Source organism: Lepisosteus oculatus, chromosome 7, assembly GCF_040954835.1.
Source record: "Lepisosteus oculatus isolate fLepOcu1 chromosome 7, fLepOcu1.hap2, whole genome shotgun sequence".
In the NCBI taxonomy this organism is placed as follows: Eukaryota; Metazoa; Chordata; class Actinopteri; order Semionotiformes; family Lepisosteidae; genus Lepisosteus; species Lepisosteus oculatus.
This window is the reverse complement of record NC_090702.1, coordinates 10,092,118-10,112,898: the sequence shown is the minus strand read 5'-3', so window position 1 is coordinate 10,112,898 and position 20,781 is coordinate 10,092,118. Positions and strand designations below refer to the sequence as shown.

At 36.6% G+C, this 20,781-nt stretch overlaps 1 long non-coding RNA gene and 1 other non-coding gene across 2 annotated transcripts in view; one reads left to right on the top strand and one right to left on the bottom strand.

Annotated features, from left to right (window-relative positions):
* LOC102686145 (uncharacterized) overlaps positions 1-15,944 on the top strand; it is a 53,546-nt gene extending 37,602 nt beyond the window's left edge. The window contains exons 5-13 of the long non-coding RNA XR_001479079.2: positions 118-299; positions 1,201-1,321; positions 6,664-6,820; positions 7,022-7,275; positions 7,809-7,973; positions 11,555-11,663; positions 12,799-12,894; positions 14,419-14,908; positions 15,502-15,944. This is a non-coding gene — a long non-coding RNA (uncharacterized lncRNA). The remainder of the gene's footprint in view (positions 1-117; positions 300-1,200; positions 1,322-6,663; positions 6,821-7,021; positions 7,276-7,808; positions 7,974-11,554; positions 11,664-12,798; positions 12,895-14,418; positions 14,909-15,501) is intronic.
* Positions 15,374-15,492, bottom strand: LOC138240852 (5S ribosomal RNA). Its single transcript, XR_011190134.1, has one exon. It is a non-coding gene; the product is annotated as a 5S ribosomal RNA (ribosomal RNA).
* Positions 15,945-20,781: the final 4,837 nt, after the last annotated feature.

The window sequence follows — 20,781 nt, the reverse complement described above, 5'->3', positions numbered from 1 at the left end:
TTTGTGACAAAACACTTCAGTTTTGTTATAGTAGCTGTACTATTTTTAGTCAAAAATAGGGAGCATGCTAATTTGGATTGCTGTACAGAATTTATTCTGCATCCTTTTTTTCTGTAGCTTCAGGGATCAATCATGGTAGCCTCCTGTTTCCAGATCTTCGTGGGATTCTCTGGGCTCATTGGTCTTCTCATGAAATTTATTGGCCCACTCACCATTGCACCCACCATCTCTCTCATTGGTCTGTCCCTGTTTGAGTCAGCTGGGAATGATGCAGGGATCCACTGGGGGATCTCTTCAATGTGTGTTCATCTTTCACAACTACTTTATCAAATAAAAAGCTGTGGCTAAGGCTTTATGTATCATTGTGAATTAAACTGTTACATTCTCTGCTTCTGAAAAGACAGAATGTTTAACATTTCTTTTGAATCTTTTCCAAGAGAAAAGATTTAAATCTTTTGAATCTGAGATTTGTAGCAAGTCCAACACTGATGAAAACTGATTATGCAAAATAAAAAGTGTAGGAAACATTTTCATCAAATTTTAAGTTTAACAAAAATATTTTTATTGAATCAGAAATTTAATAAAAACATTTTATTTACATGGTATTGTACAGCTGAACAATGACAGAAACATAAAATATGCAAAGAGTTATACCTTATGATGCATGTAAATTAAAAATACTGCATATATTTGAATTTAATCTAGAATTGATTTATGGTGTGAACTGACAGTGTAACACTTCAATATAGAATAAACAGACTGGATATAATAATACAGCTGACCTTGGCCCTGCAGTGTAAAAATGGCTGTATTCAGCCATTTTTGAGTATATGTTTGAATTAATTCACTGCTTACACATAATAATGAGTTTAAAATAGGGAAAATTGTCCCTACATTAATGTTTTGCTTTGAAAATCAGTTAATAAATTACTAATTGTATGTATTTTATGTTTTCAAAATTAATGTAACTACACACTTAGACTATGCAAGACTATTTAGTCCACTCCCCAAATCAAACTAATTAAACTCCCCTTTCTGAATGTTTTCCCTTTTGAATTTAGACATACCAATACAGAACAAATATGGTATGCGGGTTAGAACTTATATTGTTTTTCACCAGTACTCTCCAAGTGAAATTTTTAGTAACAGGCTATGGTTGTTGTGGTTTCTGGCAGTAAATATTGTTTTTTCCATCTGTAGGACCACAGTTCTGATAATCCTGTTCTCACAGTACCTCCGACACATCCCTGTTCCCCTCCCTGCCTATAGCAAGACAAAGAAATTTCACATCTCCAGGATCTATGTCTTTCAGATTCTTCCAGTAAGTATCAGTGAACTGATTTTGTGCCACAGCATTTTCAAGATAAAATACAGACCCTAGAACTTCAGGTTCAGAAAGGTTTCAAATGAAAGGAGACCATTTATACTACTTTCCTTATTTACTAATACCTGCCCAAATCTCATCAAACAACTTTCTGAAATGATCATAGAGTGTGGGGTTTAGCACACATCCCAACAGCTCTCTATATAAAATTCCTCATATTTATGGTCCTAATGAATCTTCTCTACAGAAGAAATAAACCTACAGTGATTTATTTTTTATCTTTTTAGTTCCAATGATGTCTTCATTTGCTCTGCATGACACATACTGTACATGTGTGGCTATTGAGGAAGACTCTTTTCAGAGATAATCCCACTGTTATATCACTATTATTAAAAAAGATAAAGATGTGCGACTTATCAACACATTTAATTGATTTGGTTGGACACCATCCTGAAGGTGCTATCCAAAAGTCTGAATTGCCAAGTTAGTTCACAAGTAGATAACATTTGCAATCTTCTCCATATGAACTATAGACACCGATTCACTGTTTTCTATTCTTTGAGTAGAAGCGGAGAAGATATCTGATTAGCCTGAGAAGAATAAATATTGTCTTCATTTTAAGGACGTGGAAGCTTGTTTCATCAATATGGTGAACATAATTATATACCAATGTCACAAAGTGACAAGAATGGGCCTTTGGGTACCAGGTGTCAAAAGTTGTTAAGTTACATTGTTGAGCCAGTGGTGCTCTAGTGCTGAAGCAATTTTGTGCCTTATACTTGGTGATTCCTACCCTGATCAAAGACCCTCTTAATTTGGGTAGTAAACACACCATTCAGAGGGAAAGTGTGGAGTTGCATACAGGTTTGACTGGACCTGTGCTTGAGAAGGGGCCTAAGGAAAATATATCTTTACACCTATCCCTCTCCTGGGCTTTCCCTCCCTTCCAATTGTTGCCTTCCAAGGAAAGGCAGGCTGGTTGTGCTCTCCAGATATGATTATACTCTCTGTCTGCCCCTGGAACACCCTTCATCACCTCACAGCTCCAGTGGTGGCTTGTGGCCCTGGCATTACTTTCTCTTATAGCTCTCTCCTCCATTAAGTAGTCCAGGGCCCAAACACTACTTTTGTGCTGTGGTATTGCCCTCCATCATCACTGCCTTGAACTATAGGTAAAGGAGTTAAAAAGTAAATTAAAATCAGATTTCCAATGAGAATGGGGGGTGGTTTCAGGTCAACTCCTAACCATTGGAATTAACTGCTAAATGAAAGCAAATACATGTTTATTCATTTACGATGTTTAAATAGTTGTACTTAATGTTATTTTAAAACTTAAATATCGATGTCATTAAAAATGTGAAGGGAAGACTTGTTAATTGTGGTGAATGGTGTGGAAAATACAGGAGTCAAATACATAGATGCATCTGCAATTTATTAGCAGTTTTAGCAGTCAACAAGCAGTTGAAATACCATTTATTTTAAGGTAACATTTAATTTTTTCTTTTTTGTGGGTTTCAGGTGGTTATATAACTATAGACGTTTTTGTATATTGAGTGTTAAGGAGGATATTTTTGTGACTTTTTGTGAGCAGTTTTATTTTCAAACAGAAGACTTACAGACTTACAATGAAATAATAACTAACAATGAGAAAGGTATTTAGAGGTGTGACTTTGATATAGTAATTTAACCCTAATAAATTCCTAAATATAAAACAAATGTAGCTAACAGATTTAGGTATTTGAAACCAAGATACTAAGCAATTATTTAAAAATTCACATTATTTTATGCCTCAAATTACATTTACAGAGAAAGATTTTATTCTATCACTATCAAGATGAGAACTAAAATAAATTGAAATATTCACTTCTACACACTTTCTACATTTCTATAGGCTCATTCTTATTGCTTGTGTTGAGAATAGTAGGAAAACTGACATCATCTGCCATCTGTCATCATCAATTGCCTTACAGCAAGTAGTCAGGTAACTGAGAGCAGCAGCTCATTCCCCAGAGGTTTCTGAAAAGTGTGAAAGACGTTCTTCAAAAGCCTAGAATATTGAAGTTGTATAGAAGTTGTATACTGATTAGACTTTTATTAATTTTAAACTGTGTATTACATTAGGTAAAATGTTAAATGAATATTGTTTTTATTTACAAAAACAAAATTACTCTGTTTGATATATAGAGTATATTTTCTACTATAGCTTGTAAAAGTGATGTGCTTCTTTCAGGTTTACTTCTTTATGCAAATTTTGATTATGAAAATATGTTTCAGATACTGGATTGTAGTGGCTTTAAAACCTTACAGTATCATACTGTATACACAGTATATTTATATGGTATACAATTACACTACAGTTCATTGACCTGTGTCAATGCTATGGTTTTGGTATACTGTATCTGTGGATATGACTTCATGTGATTTGCATGTAATGCGTAAAAAATGTAACATAATGCGTACTGTGGTGGAAAAGCTATTGAGCACAGAACATCTTTCATCCTATCAAAATAAATCTATATGTAGTTTATTCTTATCTGAGTAAAAGCAGAAAATACAGAATGTTTCTCAAGTTTAAGGAGTGGCTGAACCCAATGAGTTTGTATTATTCTGCTTTATATGGTCAGGTGTTTTGCATACTTACGAATAGTTACAGTATTCTCGGAGTATGAACTCTTACACCTGGGATCTACTTTTTTCAAACTTTCTTAAAATGGAACCAGGTACTAGTTGTTCTTTATATAAATGTGATCAAAAATCGTGATCTTTAAAATGCCTGTGGTTTGAAGGTTCTGTCATTTGTTTGCAAAGTTCTAAACATTTTAAGCATCGTGTCTCAAAAATAGACGTTTTAATAAGAAAATGGAAGGTTTACAAAATACAAGCAGTTAAAAATAGTTAATTATGAATTCATTAATATTGTTAATAGTGATCAGATAGGTTATTATAGTTCAGTTTCAGTGCTCATTTTAATTCTTTGTTATTGTCGATTATAATTATAAATATATACTATTGCATTTAAGGCTTGTTTTTAATTGCTACATTATGATGCAGTATTTTGAACTGAATTGAATTGAACTCCCACTGCAACTCCCAATTACAAATGACTGATTGGTGTATATTCAAAGATTCGTCCACTGATCTAAATAAGTATACAGAGGTGGTCACATCCTACAGTACGTCAACTACTGTGTGTACAGATGTATTCCTACCAAGAAGATCCGGTTATATCCCAATCAGAAGCCCTGGATGAACAAAGCTTGCTCCAAACTTAAAGCGCAGTCTGCTGACTTCAAATCAGGTGACAGAGAACTGTATAAAAAATCAAGGTATGACCTGGAGAAAGCTTTTAAACTGGCAAAGCAGGAATACAAGGACAAATGAGAAAAACAGATTGGGGGTGACTCAAGGCGTATGTGGCAATGCTTGCAGGCTTTCACAAACTACTTTTAAGAGAATGAAAACCTGCAAAGCAGCTGGCCCAGATGGTGTCTCTCCTCATGTCCTTAAAACCTGATAGCAGACTAGCTATCTCCCATGTATACAAACATTTTTAACCTCTCTGTCCCTGTCAGTTGTACCAGATTGCTTTAAGAAAACCACAATTGTGCCACTGCTCAAAAAGACCAAGGTAACTTGCTTGAACAATTACCGCCCATGGCACTCACTTCAGTGGTCATGAAGTGCCCGGAAAGACTAAGATTGTCCTATACAGTATACAGTATATTGCTCTATCCCAGACTCCCTTGACCCACTTCAGTTTGCTAACCACTCGAATAGGTCAATTGATGATGCCATATCTCTAGCACTTCATACCGTCCTAGAACATTTAGACGGACATGGCACCTATGTTAGGATGCTGTCTATTGATTACAGCTCGGCCTTCAACACAATTGTTCCTGCCAAACTGGTCCCAAAACTCAGGACTCTGGGCTTATGCCACTCCATCTGCAACTGCATACTGGATTTCCTGATGGGCAGACCTCAGATGGTGAAAATTGGCACAATATCTCCTCTACAATGATCCTAAACACTGGAGCTCCACAATGCTGCTGGCTCAGTCCTGGGCTCCTTGTTCACCCACGACTGTATAGCCACTTAGAACTGCAACCGCATCATTAAGTTGGTAGATGACACCACTATTATTGGGCTGATCAACAACATCTATGAGTCCCACATACAGGAGTGAGGTGGAGCATCTTACGAGATGGTGCCTTGACAACAATCTGGACCTGAATGTCAACAAGACAAAATAACTAATTGTGGACTTCAGGAAACCCAGAGCGAGTCATGCCCCAATCAGCATCAATGGCAAAGCAGTGGAAACTGTCAACTGCTTAAAGTTCCTCTCCACAGACTTGGCTTGATCTCACAACACTGCAGCCAGTCTGAAAAAGGCACAACAGCGCTAGCACTTTGAGGTGCTTAAAAAAATGTGGTATGGAGAAACAGTTCCTCAACTTTTTTCCACAGCACCATAGAAAGTGTTCTCACTAGTGGCATCACTGTGTGGTACAGCAGTACTACCTCGCAAGACAGAGATACACTACAAAGGTTTGTGGCAATGGCACAGAGGATTATAGGTTGTGATTTATCATCAGTCGGTGAGATCCACACCATCCACTGTCACAATAAAGTCCAATCCATCATTCAGGATCCCAACCATCCTGTACCCTCTGGCATGCAATACTGCACTGTTAAGGCAAGGACCACTAGACTCAAAAACAGCTTCTATCCCACTGCAGTACACATCCTCAACAGCTAACTGCAATGCCATTTTTTTTCTTTTTGTCTCACTACTAAATATTTATTTATTTTCCACAACATATTTATTGTCCCAGTTGTCTACATTATGTGGTGTTGTCTTTTGTACTGTGTATGTCCCGAGAGATCAGTGCGATTAAGAATTCCAATGTACGTATACATATGTCAATAAACGACTCTACTCTACTACTCTACTGTTGACAGTATTTGCATTTGCTCATTCATATTTTAAATTTATTTATTGAACACGTTGTGATATATAAAATAATAAAATGTCAATATAGTGTACATAATTTTTGTCATTTTATTTTTTATTAATTTTATTTGTTAAAAGAAAAACATGTGCCTTGACCAGGAATCAAACACTGACCTCAGGGTTGATAGACGCAGAGCATTGCTGAAACAAACAGGTTTTCAATTTTGACATCTGGGACACAGGTGTAAAAATAATGGGGGAAATCACATGACAACAAAAAGAAATACAAAAACATGTGAGACATGCACATTGAGCTCTATTCAATCTAAGGCTATGACGCTATGCCAGTCATGTAAGCTTATTTTTTCTTTTTCTTTTTGAGGTGCTCCTTGGAATTACATTTTCATGGCTTATTTGCTATATCCTGACTGAGTACAATATTTTGCCATCAGAACCTGGGATGTATGGCTATCTGGCTCGCACTGATATGAAGGGAGATGTGCTAGGCAGAGCACCCTGGTTCAGATTCCCATACCCAGGTAAAGTGTCTGAATCATGATTTATACAAGCAGGAATTCTTGTTAGATATGACGACGACTGACTTCCCCTTTAACATTAAAAGCCATGCTGGATATCATCTTATTTGCCAGTGTGGTAATAAATTGATATACAATAGTCATCAAATGGAATGATGTGCACACAATTTGTAGCATTTGCTTTCCATTTTTCTTCACAATCAGGCCAATGGGGTGTTCCAACTGTGAGCCCTGCAGGGGTATTTGGCATCTTGGCTGGGGTGATTTCTTCCATGATAGAGTCTGTGGGCGATTACCATGCCTGTGCAAGACTATCTGGTGCTCCTCCTCCACCAAAACATGCCATCAACCGAGGAGTGGGTATTGAAGGCATTGGCTGCCTGCTGGCAGGTATATGGGGTACAGGAAATGGGACCACCTCCTACAGTGAGAATGTGGGAGCACTAGGCATCACTAAGGTGAGATGTGGACTATTATTATTTGGATTATTAGTGTTATTTGGACTTGTATTCATTGTGAAAAAATATTTGTAAACTACATCTACTTTCTCATATGTAATCACTGTCTTTTATTCCCTCTTTATTTCCATAAAATGTAATAATCTGTTTTGAAACCAAATTATGATGGAAGTGGGGACATACACCAACAAAAACAGATACCTAATACATGCAGGCATAAATACATAGGTTTCCTGAAAAAGCCAAACAACATCAACTACACAGTCCACAGTTGCACGGTCATTTGGGAATTAATTTACTGGACAAAGTAATGTAATGTGATTCACTTATTAAACAGCTTACTATTATTTTTTAATTAGGCTTAATAATTTTGGCAAACAAATCAACTTTAAATACTAAAATAAAAAAGTAGTTATAGCATTGTAAATAATTTATTTGCAGTCTTTTGAACTGCAAATTTCTCTTTTGAGAAAAAGACGTAAAAATGATGGAAAAAAATGAATTGATCATCCATGTTTGATCTTTACACACAGGTGGGGAGCCGGGTGGTAATTGTTACCAGTGGAATTCTAATGATAGTTATGGGAACGTTTGGGAAGATTGGAGCCATTTTTACCACAATCCCAACACCAGTTATTGGTGGAATGTTCCTTGTTATGTTTGGTGTCATATCTGCTGCTGGAGTTGCAAACCTACAGGTATTTAATATTTTGAATGATAATTTTCTAATGATTTAAATGAGCAACAGCTTGTTTTAATTTAGTTTAAATTAAAACCATGTTTTTACTTGTTCAGGTACCTACTGCCAAATATTTTGACAGCCTAATATTTGCAAATACACACAAACAAAACATGAAAATATAAGAATTACCAAGGCAAGAGAAGCAACATTTGATTCTTTCAAAACAAATCTTTGCTAGCCAACAGGACAATTATCATTTTAACAATTATCATTATCATTTTAAATGTTATGAGTTCTATTTCTTTCACCATGTTTTAACATCTCTGTGTAAGAAAAAGTCACCAACCATTCACTTTTTAGAACAAAATGTTTATTCTCAGCTTTTATTTCTGCCCATTTGGCAGATCCAGAAGGGTTTCAAAATGTTTAAACTTTCAGACATTTCTGAAAAAAATCAAAATTTTGGAACTGAAAGCTGACTGAAAACAGCCTGTCTTTACTTTTAATGTTTATATTTATTACAGTAAGGGCTGGGCAACTGAAATACATAGTACTTTTAATGAAAAGTACTATATAATAATGTTAAATGTTAAATGCACAAGATTAGGCATTGTGACTGCTTGTCTTAAAAAAATACTACGAATTGTTTTATCTTGATTTTTTACCTCATGTAGAGATGATGTAAAAAAATTTTTTTAGGATTTTAAAATCCACCCTAGTGGATCCACCCTATTGGGAGTTTGAGTACCCGTCAAATGTATTTGGAATTTTTAATAGTAACATGTGTATTATGCTAGAACAAGTAAATGTTTATTTTATTCTACAAAGGTGAAAGAAGTACAATATTTCAGTTGTTGAGTCACCCTCAAGTGAAGAAGACAACCAAAAATTTGTGTTTTTTTTCTACTTTTTGGTAGAAAATTAACATTTAACATGTTAAATTAGCATTTAACATTAACAGTTATGTTGTGCTTACCATTCATGTTAATCTCTTGATCACAAATACATGGAGCACATAACTGAATTTCGGAAGGAAGGTTAGACCCAGGACTTTCCTTCACGTATCTCAGACAGCCAGACTCTCTGTGTTTCTACAGTTACCTTGGTTGTTCCTGTTCCCCTGTGTTGTTGCATGCTAATTTCAAGCTTGATATTCTACTCCCTTCTTAGCACAGCTGGATTCAGTGCTCTGACCACCATTCCTCACCATCTTAATTAAGCAGTTCTTTGACCTCAACTTCTCAGTAGAAAACAACCAGCTCCCTGCACCTGCAGGGTGTCTCTTATTTCTTCCAGCTCTCCTCATGTCACTTCTCCCCAGAACTTTGGAACAAACCATTGTTGTATCAATTGCTTCACCTTCAACTATTATTCTCAGACATCACTCCAATGCTCATTCTCTGTGTCTCCATCTTACTCCTTCTATTTCAGTCTTCTCGCATCCTCATCAAGGTAATAAATGCTGTTGGATCCACTATTATCTTCACTGGAGGACATGTCCATATTTTCAGATCAACTGAGTACAGACATTCCAGTTGCTGCTACTTCACATCTGCAGCTCTTGTGAAGCACTAGCTTCACAAAAGCCAAGATTAAAAAATAAACACTTTCACAGTTATGCACTTTGTCCAGTTTGATACCTCTCCACGACAGGTTAGGGAAATTTAGTGCATCATGCACCAGACTCTTGGACACCACATAAATCTTCACAATTCCCTGTTCAGAAGGCATTATGACCCTCCATGTCTATCAAATCTTTGGGGATTGCTCTCAACTCCAACTCTTACCTCATCTTATCGTAACCCAAATTCAGTTGCATCATAAATGCCTTTTCAGCCTTTTCCTTTCATCCACATCTAGAGGGTGCTCCTGCTCTGTCATGTTCCTAGTTTCCCTGTGCTTTACATGTTCTTCCGGAGTGTCTTGTTGTCTGGGGCTTTATATTTCCGGGTCTCCCTTTCCTCCTCACTCAACATTGGGATCGGTTGTCGAGAGGCTCACCTCACCAGATTGCCCCACGTCTGCTACCTGAGGGCTTATGTCTCGTTCCAACTCCACCTGGTCCCTTGAGCCCGGAGCAAACATGGGGGTCCTCCCGTCTCAGCGGTCTCTCTCCACGGCTAGGCCCTGGCTTCCGTGACAGTGTAATCTTTTGCTCTTCTTGTTCACTTCAATTATTCTACAACCATCATTTTACAGCAGAGCTTTGTCTCCAATCTCTTCATTATGAAATCAATATGCCACTGCATTATAATCAATTCATAATTTAAGCTGTCCACATCCTGAGTTCTCAAACTAGAGTACTGAATCTTGCATTCAGTTCCATACATTCTGAATCTTGGTTCCAGTCATGGACCACACACCTACAGTACACCAGTTTCCCCTAGTCATAATCGAAATTTCCATTCCCTGTTTCCTTTACTCACTTGGAATGTTGTTCTCCACTCCACCCTACGCTCTCCATGGCAATTTAAGTGGAATTGTCTCTTCCATTTGTCTCTTCCGTAATGTCTGCCTATTAGCACTGAGCATACTATATTAGCTTGCTACAAAGCGGCTACCATTCCTCTTTTGTAGGTTAACTCCTAAAGCATTATTTCTTGCTTTCATCTGATTTCTTGCAGTGTGCCAAATTCATGTTAGTAGCCATACCCATCACCCTTGTAGATCTTACTTTTAGATGTTTATCTGATTTCACAGTAAAATTACTTGACATCTTAAAGCCAGCTGACTGATCAGTCAGATCAATGTGTTTTCATTCAATACTATAAGCTCAATTCCATCATCAGCCCTTACAAATCTCTTTGTGTGTACTAATCCCTATATTTGTCCCAATCACCCATCTCATCCAACTCTTTGTTCTTCATTGAAAAGCAATTCTTTGTTACTCACCATTCGTTCCTACATAATTTCTGCACAGTGTTAACTAAGTTGGCATTAATGCTGTTCACTTTTTCAGACACTCTTTCAGAATTGGTGCACATGTTCCACAGCTCCTATTGGAAATCTCAATCATCAAAACACTAGGTCAATGGTCTTGCAAATCATCTTACAAATTCATATCACATGTATATCTGAACTGATTTGGTCAACTTAAAGGTTGTGCATAATTAACTTGTTAGTTAAAGACTCTGCATTATATTTTGGGGGTCTTTTGGAGGATTTGGTTATCATATCCACAATGGCTTCGCTGCCATTCTCTAAGCTAGGTGAGTCACACAAAATGTGTGTCACACAAAATACATATTTTGTCCCTCTATTGCATTGATTAGAATCTAACTCAATTACTGAATTTTTCATGAGATTATTTATTTGTGAAAATAAAATGACAGAATTGACTATGCTATCTCAATACATTCAAAGGGCGCTAATGAACTGAACTGTGGCACTTTTGAGCCTAAACAAAAAAAATATAAACTGAACACAAATCTAGAATTTGTGGCTCTTTGTGTTTTGGTAGGGTGCCTGTTACAAGGAGAGTGTATTATTCACACTAAATTTAGTTCCAGCATTTCATAATTAATCTTGCATCACATCCTTTTAACTCATCCAAATTTTAACTCGCTCACAATGAATGTAATTGTTCATTATTATCAGTATGCAGATATGAACTCATCCCGGAACCTCTTCATTTTTGGGTTTTCCATGTTTTCTGGTCTGGTGATACCGAACTGGATAAATAAGCACCCAATGGCTATTGAAACTGGTAAGGTCTAAATATCAGATAATGAATTGTGGATGAGGGAATTGCCTATGTGAGATCACTTGTGTACAGAGCATCCTCTCCTGTAGTAGAATTTTTTTTCTATTTCATGAGGAGAGCAACATGCTCACTCGCTGCATTGTTCACTCGATTTTGATTCCCAGGGAATATAGCTTCTTAACCCATGAAACTACGTGGAAATTTACTGATAAGTCTACTTTAACAAATTGTATTTAAAATGGTTATAGTAGAGCTGTGTAAGAATAATAAAATTAATTTATCAACGGTAGTTAAGTTACTGCATTAAAGTAAGGCAACTGTGGCACCTTGAGATTTTGTTAGTTAAATAGCTGGGTTTTCCTAGCTTGTCTCTAGCCTTTTGGCACAAAATGGTTGTCTTCCCGCTTCCTTGTAGCAAAAAAAAAATACTATTCCTTTGTTTGAAGACTTAATTCTTGGTTTCCTGCAAAATTAGACAAATCTGAAAAAAAAATATTCTGTCTTTGTTCTCCAAAATACTGCTCTCCAAAAGACAGAAGTGCTTGTTTCCGTATTTCTTTTAGTTTTCTAAAACAAATAGTTTTCAGTACAAATACCTGGTTCAAAGACAATAGACAGCTCACAACCATCTTCCACACCCAAGCACACTTCCAATAACAGCAGCTGTTCTTGAACAGAACAACCCGACTCTGATTAGCTTTTATTTTTTCAACATGAAATGGGGGAAAAACTACAGGAGTAGGAGACTATGTTATATCCCAGACCCATAGTAAATCACCCTATAACCTTACCCCATATTCTGTCACACATTATTATTTAAGAACCATCATTGTCCACTTTTTAATTTATTTATAGTTAGCTTTTAATAACATTCTTATCATGTTAAACCTAGTTTTAAAAAACAAAAAAGTTAGAACAAAACTTGTATAAACAGTTTCTAGTTCTGACTCTACATGAGTGTGTTCTGCTGCAAATTAGATACAACTTAACATCTTAAGTTATTGGAGGGTTTGAGGGATAGTCTATCAAATGTGTGAAAGTTCTATGTGTTTTAGAAGTAGATATACTGTACAACATTTCTGCTCTGTGTCTGTATTCTACAAAATCACAAACTTTCCTATGATACATTTGTTTCCAGGTGTGATTGAATTGGACAGTGTTCTACGTGTTTTGTTGACCACCAGTATGTTTGTGGGAGGTTTCTTTGGATTCATTCTTGATAACACCATCCCAGGTAAGCAGCAGCCAATCTGGCATAGTACTTGAGCATTTAGATTTACCATATGACACTATTACAACAAAATGTTTCCTTTATATACTGGATATTATTATCTGATGCTGTAATATTTGTGCTCTCTGTTGTATACCATCATCATCCATGAGAATGGGTACCACGTGATCCCATTATATGTCTACCAAATCTGTTTGCTGTACAGTGAGGTTTTTATTACTTACAGCGTCTTGTAAACAAATAGACCTCCTTCCAACAATGCCCCATTTTTATGAACTAAAAAGGGTGTGCAGAATTTTTTAAGTGAATATTTTAACCAAAACTTTCGGGAGAAGAACTGCAAAGATAAATTAGTAACTAAAAAAAAATGATTGTGGATGTAATTAACTTATTTTCTACAGCAAATGTAAATTAGTTAAAGTGCATATAATAAGTTCAATGATCTTTGTGTCCTATGTACTGTAAGTGTTGCACATAATTTCAGTTGTTTGAACTACCCAGCCAATCTATACAATCTACAAAATTATAGAATCCATTTAGATTTATTCATACCCCTGATAATTTCCATTTGTAAACTACCTCTGTCACAACTTGCAACAACTTAAAACCAACTACACCACCTATCAATTGTAGATGATGCTCGGCTACAAGCTCAAGTATCTTGAAATATTGGGGTGGGCACTAGCTTTACATAAGCAGTTGTCAAAAACCAGGTCATCCATGGAAGATGGCAGCAGTTGATAGAAACATCATTAAGAAAACCCTTAAAATAACAGCAAAAGAGATTGTAGAAAATCTCCAGAGTGCAAGGGTGATGGAAAGCATCTTAAAATTAATTAAATTAAATTAAATTACAGAAGACTTTGATTAGAGATTTTCATGGGCTACACTGCAACATACAGGACTCTCATCAGCACTAAAAACAAGAAAGATGAACTACAACAATTCTGGAGCAAAGTTTTATGGACCAACTAGACAAAGCTATACCTTTATCAAAGTGATGAAAGGGCAAAGGTGTACAGAAAGAGAGGAACTGTAAATGAACAAGGAACATCAAATATCAAATATCAAAAGTCCGGTAATGTTGATATTGATGAAATACCCATTGGATGTAAGGAGTATGTGTATACAACCAAATGCTAACTTTACACTAGTTTACGTTGTTAATGCGTCCTAACACACGAAACATACGAAATAACTGAAACGGATAAGGTTGAACACAAAACCCTTTCTTCTAACATGGTTCAAAATTTCTGCACAAAAAATCGAGAAATCAATGCTGACATTTTTTACTTGTGCCTTATATTTGTTTTTGATCTGAAATATAAATTTCAATAGTCCTCTGCCAACTTTTCACTGTATATGTTTATAAATATTTTATTTTCAAGCATGTCCAAATGCTTCAAAAGCCACTTTGTACTAGGAGTCCTGTATGATTTATTGTGGCAAAAGCTAACTTTTGACTTTTTGGATGGAGTCAACTCCTCACAAAAAAACAAACATGTCTGGTTTCCTTTTTGATCGCAGGATCGAATCAGGAGCGGGGTACTATAGCTTGGAAAGATGCCCACCATGAAGATCCAGGTGACATGCTGGAGAGTGGGGAAATCTATGATTTACCTTTTCAAATTAATTTCCGCTTTTTCTCTGCACAGTGGGTGCAATACTTACCTTTCTGTCCTAAACCTCAAACAAAGCAACACCAGCAAACTGTAACAGCCTGTGAGGAAATTGGACCCAAAGAAGTAAAATCTACAGAATTGTTAGACATGACACAGATTGCCTACAATACAAAGTTATAAACCATCCTGTTTATTCAATATATGCTCTCCATGCAACATTCAAGTTGAAAATGACTAATAGCCTCAGTAGTTGGGTGAATTTATTGTGTGTCAAAATGTTTGTGAATAATTTTTGTGCTCATTCCTTTCCCTCCCCCAATACTACCCAACTGATATGAAAAGGATTACTGCATTTTAGGAATCTGTACTTATATATAAAAAATGCAAAGTGTAAGGTAATAATAATAATAATTATTGCTTACACTTATATAGCGCTTTTCTGGACACTCCACTCAAAGCGCTTTACAGGTAATGGGGACTCCCCTCCACCACCACCAATGTGTAGCATCCACCTGGATGATGCGACGGCAGCCATAGTGCGCCAGAACGCTCACCACACATCAGCTATCAGTGGGGAGGAGAGCAGAGTAATGTAGCCAATTCATAGAGGGGGAGTATTAGGAGGCCATGATTGGTAAGGGCCAATTGGAATTTTTGGCCAGGACACCGGGGTTACACCCCTACTCTTTTCGAGAAGCACCCTGGGATTTTTAATGACCACAGAGAGTCAGGACCTAGGTTTTACGTCTCATCCGAAGGACGGCGCCTGTTTACAGTATAGTGTCCCCATCACTATACTGGGGCATTAGGACCCACATGGACCACAGGGTGAGCGCCCCCTGCTGGCCCCACTAACACCAAGCTTACAGCACCTGGTATTCCCAGGCGGTCTCCCATCCAAGTACTGACCAGGCCCGACCCTGCTTAGCTTCCGAGATCAGACGAGATCGGGCGTGTTCAGGGTGGTGTGGCCGTAAGCGGCCGTAAGGTACACATGCTTGGTGAATTATTATTTTTATTTTGAAAATTTTCTGGGTGATCCAATAATTAAGTGTTACTAATACACCTTTTTCAATCTATGATTAAAAGATTATACTTTCAAGATTTCACAAATCAATGTAAATAAGATAAATGCAATAATAATATAATGTCACTGAAGAAAGTCTAGCTGTAAAATACATAAAACAGTTATATATAACTGGGGGCTGTTTCATGTAGTGATATTACTCAGTTAACCAATAACTTTTGAAAACAAGTTGACAAAAGTCAGGATTGTCGATTTCACAATATTATATGTAAGAATACTGCTCGTTATGGCTAAACGTTAAAAGTGTTTTTTTTTTACTGTGTTGGGAACTCGGATCAGTTCCTTAAAGCAACAGTGTATTGTGCAATGAGGAAAATGTGTGCATTAAAACAGTTTTTTGGGAATTCATTTTGTTTCCTTGCCAAACATTGGTGAATTTTGTCAATCAGGGGTTTCATAAAATAAAAATATTAGTAATTATCTCATATATAATATTATCCACTGTAAATATAGCTTCTGTTCCCTGTATCTATGCACAGTGATCTAAGCATTTCTTACAGCATTTCCTAATATAATAGGTTCTCTGGACTCTGGACTGGACATCCTCATTAAAATCCCCATGGGGCCGATTGAGGCTGATTTTTTAATAGCAAATTAATTTGCAGCATTAATAAAAATATGTAGACAAAACATTCTGCAGCCTTGGGGAACCTCTCCTATACTACTTGATTAACACAACAAAAATGTTGGGATAAAAGGAAATAATAAGAATATAATACATTCATATTATGCTAATGCCTATGATTCCTTCTCCTCTAGTATTACTCCCTCTTGTTTCTTCTTGCAGGTGACACAGTACAAGAATAAGTAATAGGTTTATTCTATGTTGAAAAGAGAAGAAAGAAAACACAACATTTCTTAATGGAAAACTTTAAGTTAAACAAGGGAAGGGGGAATGGTGATTTGTTTTACAATTGCAGTAATCGGAGAACAGCCTATCAACAAGATAGGCAAACAATTTTTTTAATTTAAAAAAATAAATAAAAAAATAAGATACAATGACATGTTCCTGCCTAACTAAAGCATTGTGTGACTTTAAAAGCTCTAAAAAATGGTTTAGATAGTTAAAAACCACTTTTTAATTGAACATTTAAAATACCTGAATTTAATTAAAAAATATACTGATTATACTGATAATATGTCTTGATAGTAATATTAATATGGAGTCGTGTAACTAAGGAACTAAAATATCGCAAGGGGACATTTTGGAAACATTTGACATTCATTTTTAAATACATATATAAATATATTATTGTCCTTATAGTGGTAATAGGTAATGGACTGTCATGTAGTGCGCTACAACCAGACGGTTCAAACCCGATCAGAGAATTACTCTGTTTCTTACATAACCGAATATATAAAAATAGTCCACTATTATAGCTTGTTGTTGGCTACAGTGTGACTGTGTGTACAGTATCTGGATGAATTATTATAAGTGATGGTTTCGTAATTTAGGATTTCTTCATGCAAGTCTTTAAGATAAAGGAAGGAAAAAAGAGGGCTGTACTGTCATCTCACTGCAACCGGCTTGTACCATTTGTATGCCTGCTATTTGTTACAATATTAATAATGAATGACCATGGACAAAATGTAAACTGAAGAGTTAGAGAAGACACGTTGAGTCTTGTCTTTTCAGCTTGGAATTTAACTTTTACAGTGATCCTTTTGGCTATATTTTTACATTAGTAAAATATGAGTAAATGAGTAAAAGTAGATTGGATTAATAACTGAAGTAAGAAAACTGCTTTGGCACAGTGGGCGGTGAGACCTGGCTGGGGGGGTGGGGTGGTATTTTGATTTTCCTGTGCAAACTGTATTCGCTACAATACTATAATGAGTCCCTGAGGCATACTGTTCAATTTTCGGAATTATAAAAAATGAACCTTTGTTAAATTTGCACAAGAGACAAAATGTACCTTATGAGAAGTTGTGTATTGCATACAAAGTAGCAGATTTTGACAAGCAGCTAATTTTGCTTGAAGAATTTAAAATCTGTACTGTCTGTACTGTAGCTTTATTTAATTGAGCAGAAAGTCACCTTGCTCTTACAAGCGGCTCTGTTAAGCAGAGTTTGTGTTAACACACCACACCCTTTGAATGAGCTTTAATCAACTTTGTCAGTTTTCCTTCCCCCCTGGTGCGAGGTGACAATGCAGGAAACTGGTTTTTTATTTTACTGGGAGTGTGAACATTGAGTGAGCACTGGGGCGTACAATGAGACTAACACAGTGAGATTATTGAGATGGATAGTTTTAGTAAATATGTTGACAAATATCTGAACTTTTGCAAGATAGAATTCTATCCAGCTGTGAATCAGCTACAGAAGCAAACCATTCAAAATGAGCGAGGTACGCTGCGGTACAACGCGGTGGGCTTGTCACAACATAACGTGTCATATTCATACCGCATTATTCCACATGCAAATTAGATTAAGTTTATAGTATCCGGAATCACCTTGTAAAACTGCCTGGTGGAGCTATTTTAATTGTTCAAAGAAATGCTTGTTAAAAGAAAACTCATTCTATTGCAGGGCTATAACTGCAGACATATAAGGCAGATGCTTAAGCCATCACATCACAGACACAGTCACATGGAAAGCAGTGAAACAGCTGAACACATATCAATAGAATATCTTATACTACTTTTTGTGCTACAGTATATGAATATAATTATATCATTTTTAATTTGTTTAGATATATTATATTCCCTGTTAATCAAATTCTAAAAGTATGCTTTTGTTTATGCAGATAACGAGCGAAATTCACAGAAAAGGTTAAAACACTATTACTTTTCACAAACTATTGTAGCGCCATGCGGGGCGCTTTAGCATGAGCACGCAAGGCCAGCTGAGAACAGCGCCTGGGGGTGGGACTATGGGACTGTATATAGTAGGGCGGAGGCTGGGAGACAGCCCCTTCGTGTCTGTGTGTCAGTGGAGGTGCAGCGCTGTAACCCCTGCCCTTGTGTGTGTACCTTTCCCGGTTCAAGTTCAAGTTAATAATTGTGTTCAACCATATTCTCTGAGTCCCATGCCTGCTCCATTCCGTACCAAAACCCGAATTCGTTACAGTATATAAACTAAATAAGGTCAGAAGGAACACGTAAAAACGTTTCCAAAATAACCACATGTAAGACTTTGATGCTTAAAATGTTTAGGGAGAAAGTAGAATACTGTTGTGTATTTTTTCTTTAAAATACATTGGTGAACATATTAACCATATTATGTAAACTGTAGTTACTGACCAGCCATATACAGTTTACATAATATGTTTATGTTCCTAAATTAATATAGTTTCTGACCATCAGATGCATTATGCTCCTCTTCTTTTATGCTCAGCTACTAAAATTTCCCTTTAGTTGTAAAATTCCATATAAATATTTAATACTAAGCGGATTAAAACGTGCACAGTAAAGAGATTAAATGATTAAATCTTTTCACTAATGACCAATGTACTACGAGAACCCCTGTCGGTCATTTTAGCCAGCCAATCACGTACTGCGGTACGCTGCAGTGGCTTGTGGGTAGTTACGTGCAGGATGGGTTTGTACCTTGCAGTTTGAATGGCTGCATCTGTACGTGACCTTGCCCCCATGAAATTGTAGGAAAGAGATTTAGTGGGCAGTGTAGTGACCATAGAATGTTTTAGTATGCCGTACAGTATAACAGTATAAAGCAAGTATGTTTTTTATGTTTGTAATTTCTATTCTTGCAAGTACATTTTGTGTTCAGTTTGCTTCTGTGTGTTAGCTGGTGGGCAAACGTTCGAGGTGAAAATTCATCCACAAGGAGTGTACCTTTAAAGCAGAGATGACCGCACCAAACTTTATCGGCTCTGTATGTCGCTCAAGCCATTTCTCTTTGACACTTTCTTTAGTCTTAGAGGTGGGAAGACGCCTCCCCGGTCCCCCTTCCCTCTGCTTGCCTCACCTGTTCCCATTTTTAACCATTCTGTATCTGAATCGCAATGGGTGAGAGAGAGTAGTGAGAGAGAAACAAAGTGAACCCTGGTTTTATGATACTAGTCAGATTTAACATATTTTAATGCATACGGCCTCCGTTGCTTGTGAGAGCCGGCTTACCAGCGTGGTGACGTCACCGCCCTTCCCTGTGAATAGCAGGGACTGCAGCCAGTGGGCTGATGGGAGATTTCCCTTTGGCTCAAGTGGCTGGGTCCCTGCGGAGTGATGCCGGAGGCCGGGGTTCAAGTCCCCGATGGTGGAGGGGCGGCAGAAGCGAGGGCACCAACGTGAACCCTGAAGTGTTACAGTATGTTTGAACACAGGCTTGCAAATTATTTTTTACAAGATGTGGAAGTGCAACAATTTATCACAGTGCAAATTCTAAGACTAATTATTAATAAAATAATAAAATTAATAAAATATTGAACTGTGATATAAGTCAGAAATCCAATCAGTGCCGCCTCTTCTCTGACAGAGCTCAGTGGGCTGTGCACTGTTTCCTCAAATCACCTGCTAATTCATTTCACACCTAGAGAAGACAGGAGAATGTGATTGTACTGTGTACAAAATGTGTGTTGTATTTACAAACTTAAAGTGTTTAGGATATTTAATTAAAAAGTTAAAAAACTTACAGCTGACAAAGATTCTAAGGTGATCACAAGGAAAAAAATCACCCATTTTTTATGGATTTCGTGTTTTTAACTTAACACGTTTTTATGGGTTTGAAAACCAGGCAATATGTATTTGAGGCACACATGTTATTGTTTCCTATTTTTGATTTTCTTAAAATTAAAAGAATCGGTTGCCCATCGGGCCACACAATATTATGTTACATTTTTATGGTTTTGAGAGACTTCAGAAGGCTTCAACTGATGCATGAAAAAAAGGCATAAAGCCTTCTCGGGTTATGTCACTTGCACTTGCACTACTATTAGTAGTTACCTGCACCTGGGATCCGCTTTATTCAAACTAAAGTTCCTAAAAATGCAACCAGGTACTACATATTGTTTAAATAAAATCTGTGAAAATTTTAACAAATTGCAATCTTTAAACCTGTAGGTTGCAGGCTCTGTGTCATTTGTTCACATTTATTGACATCTGAAATGTCATGTCTCATAAACAGGTATTTTAATAAATGAAGCTTATGAAAACCAAAGAAAAAAATGACTCTGAAAAAGATACAAGAAGCTTGAAATTATTATTGTTAAATGAATACTGTTA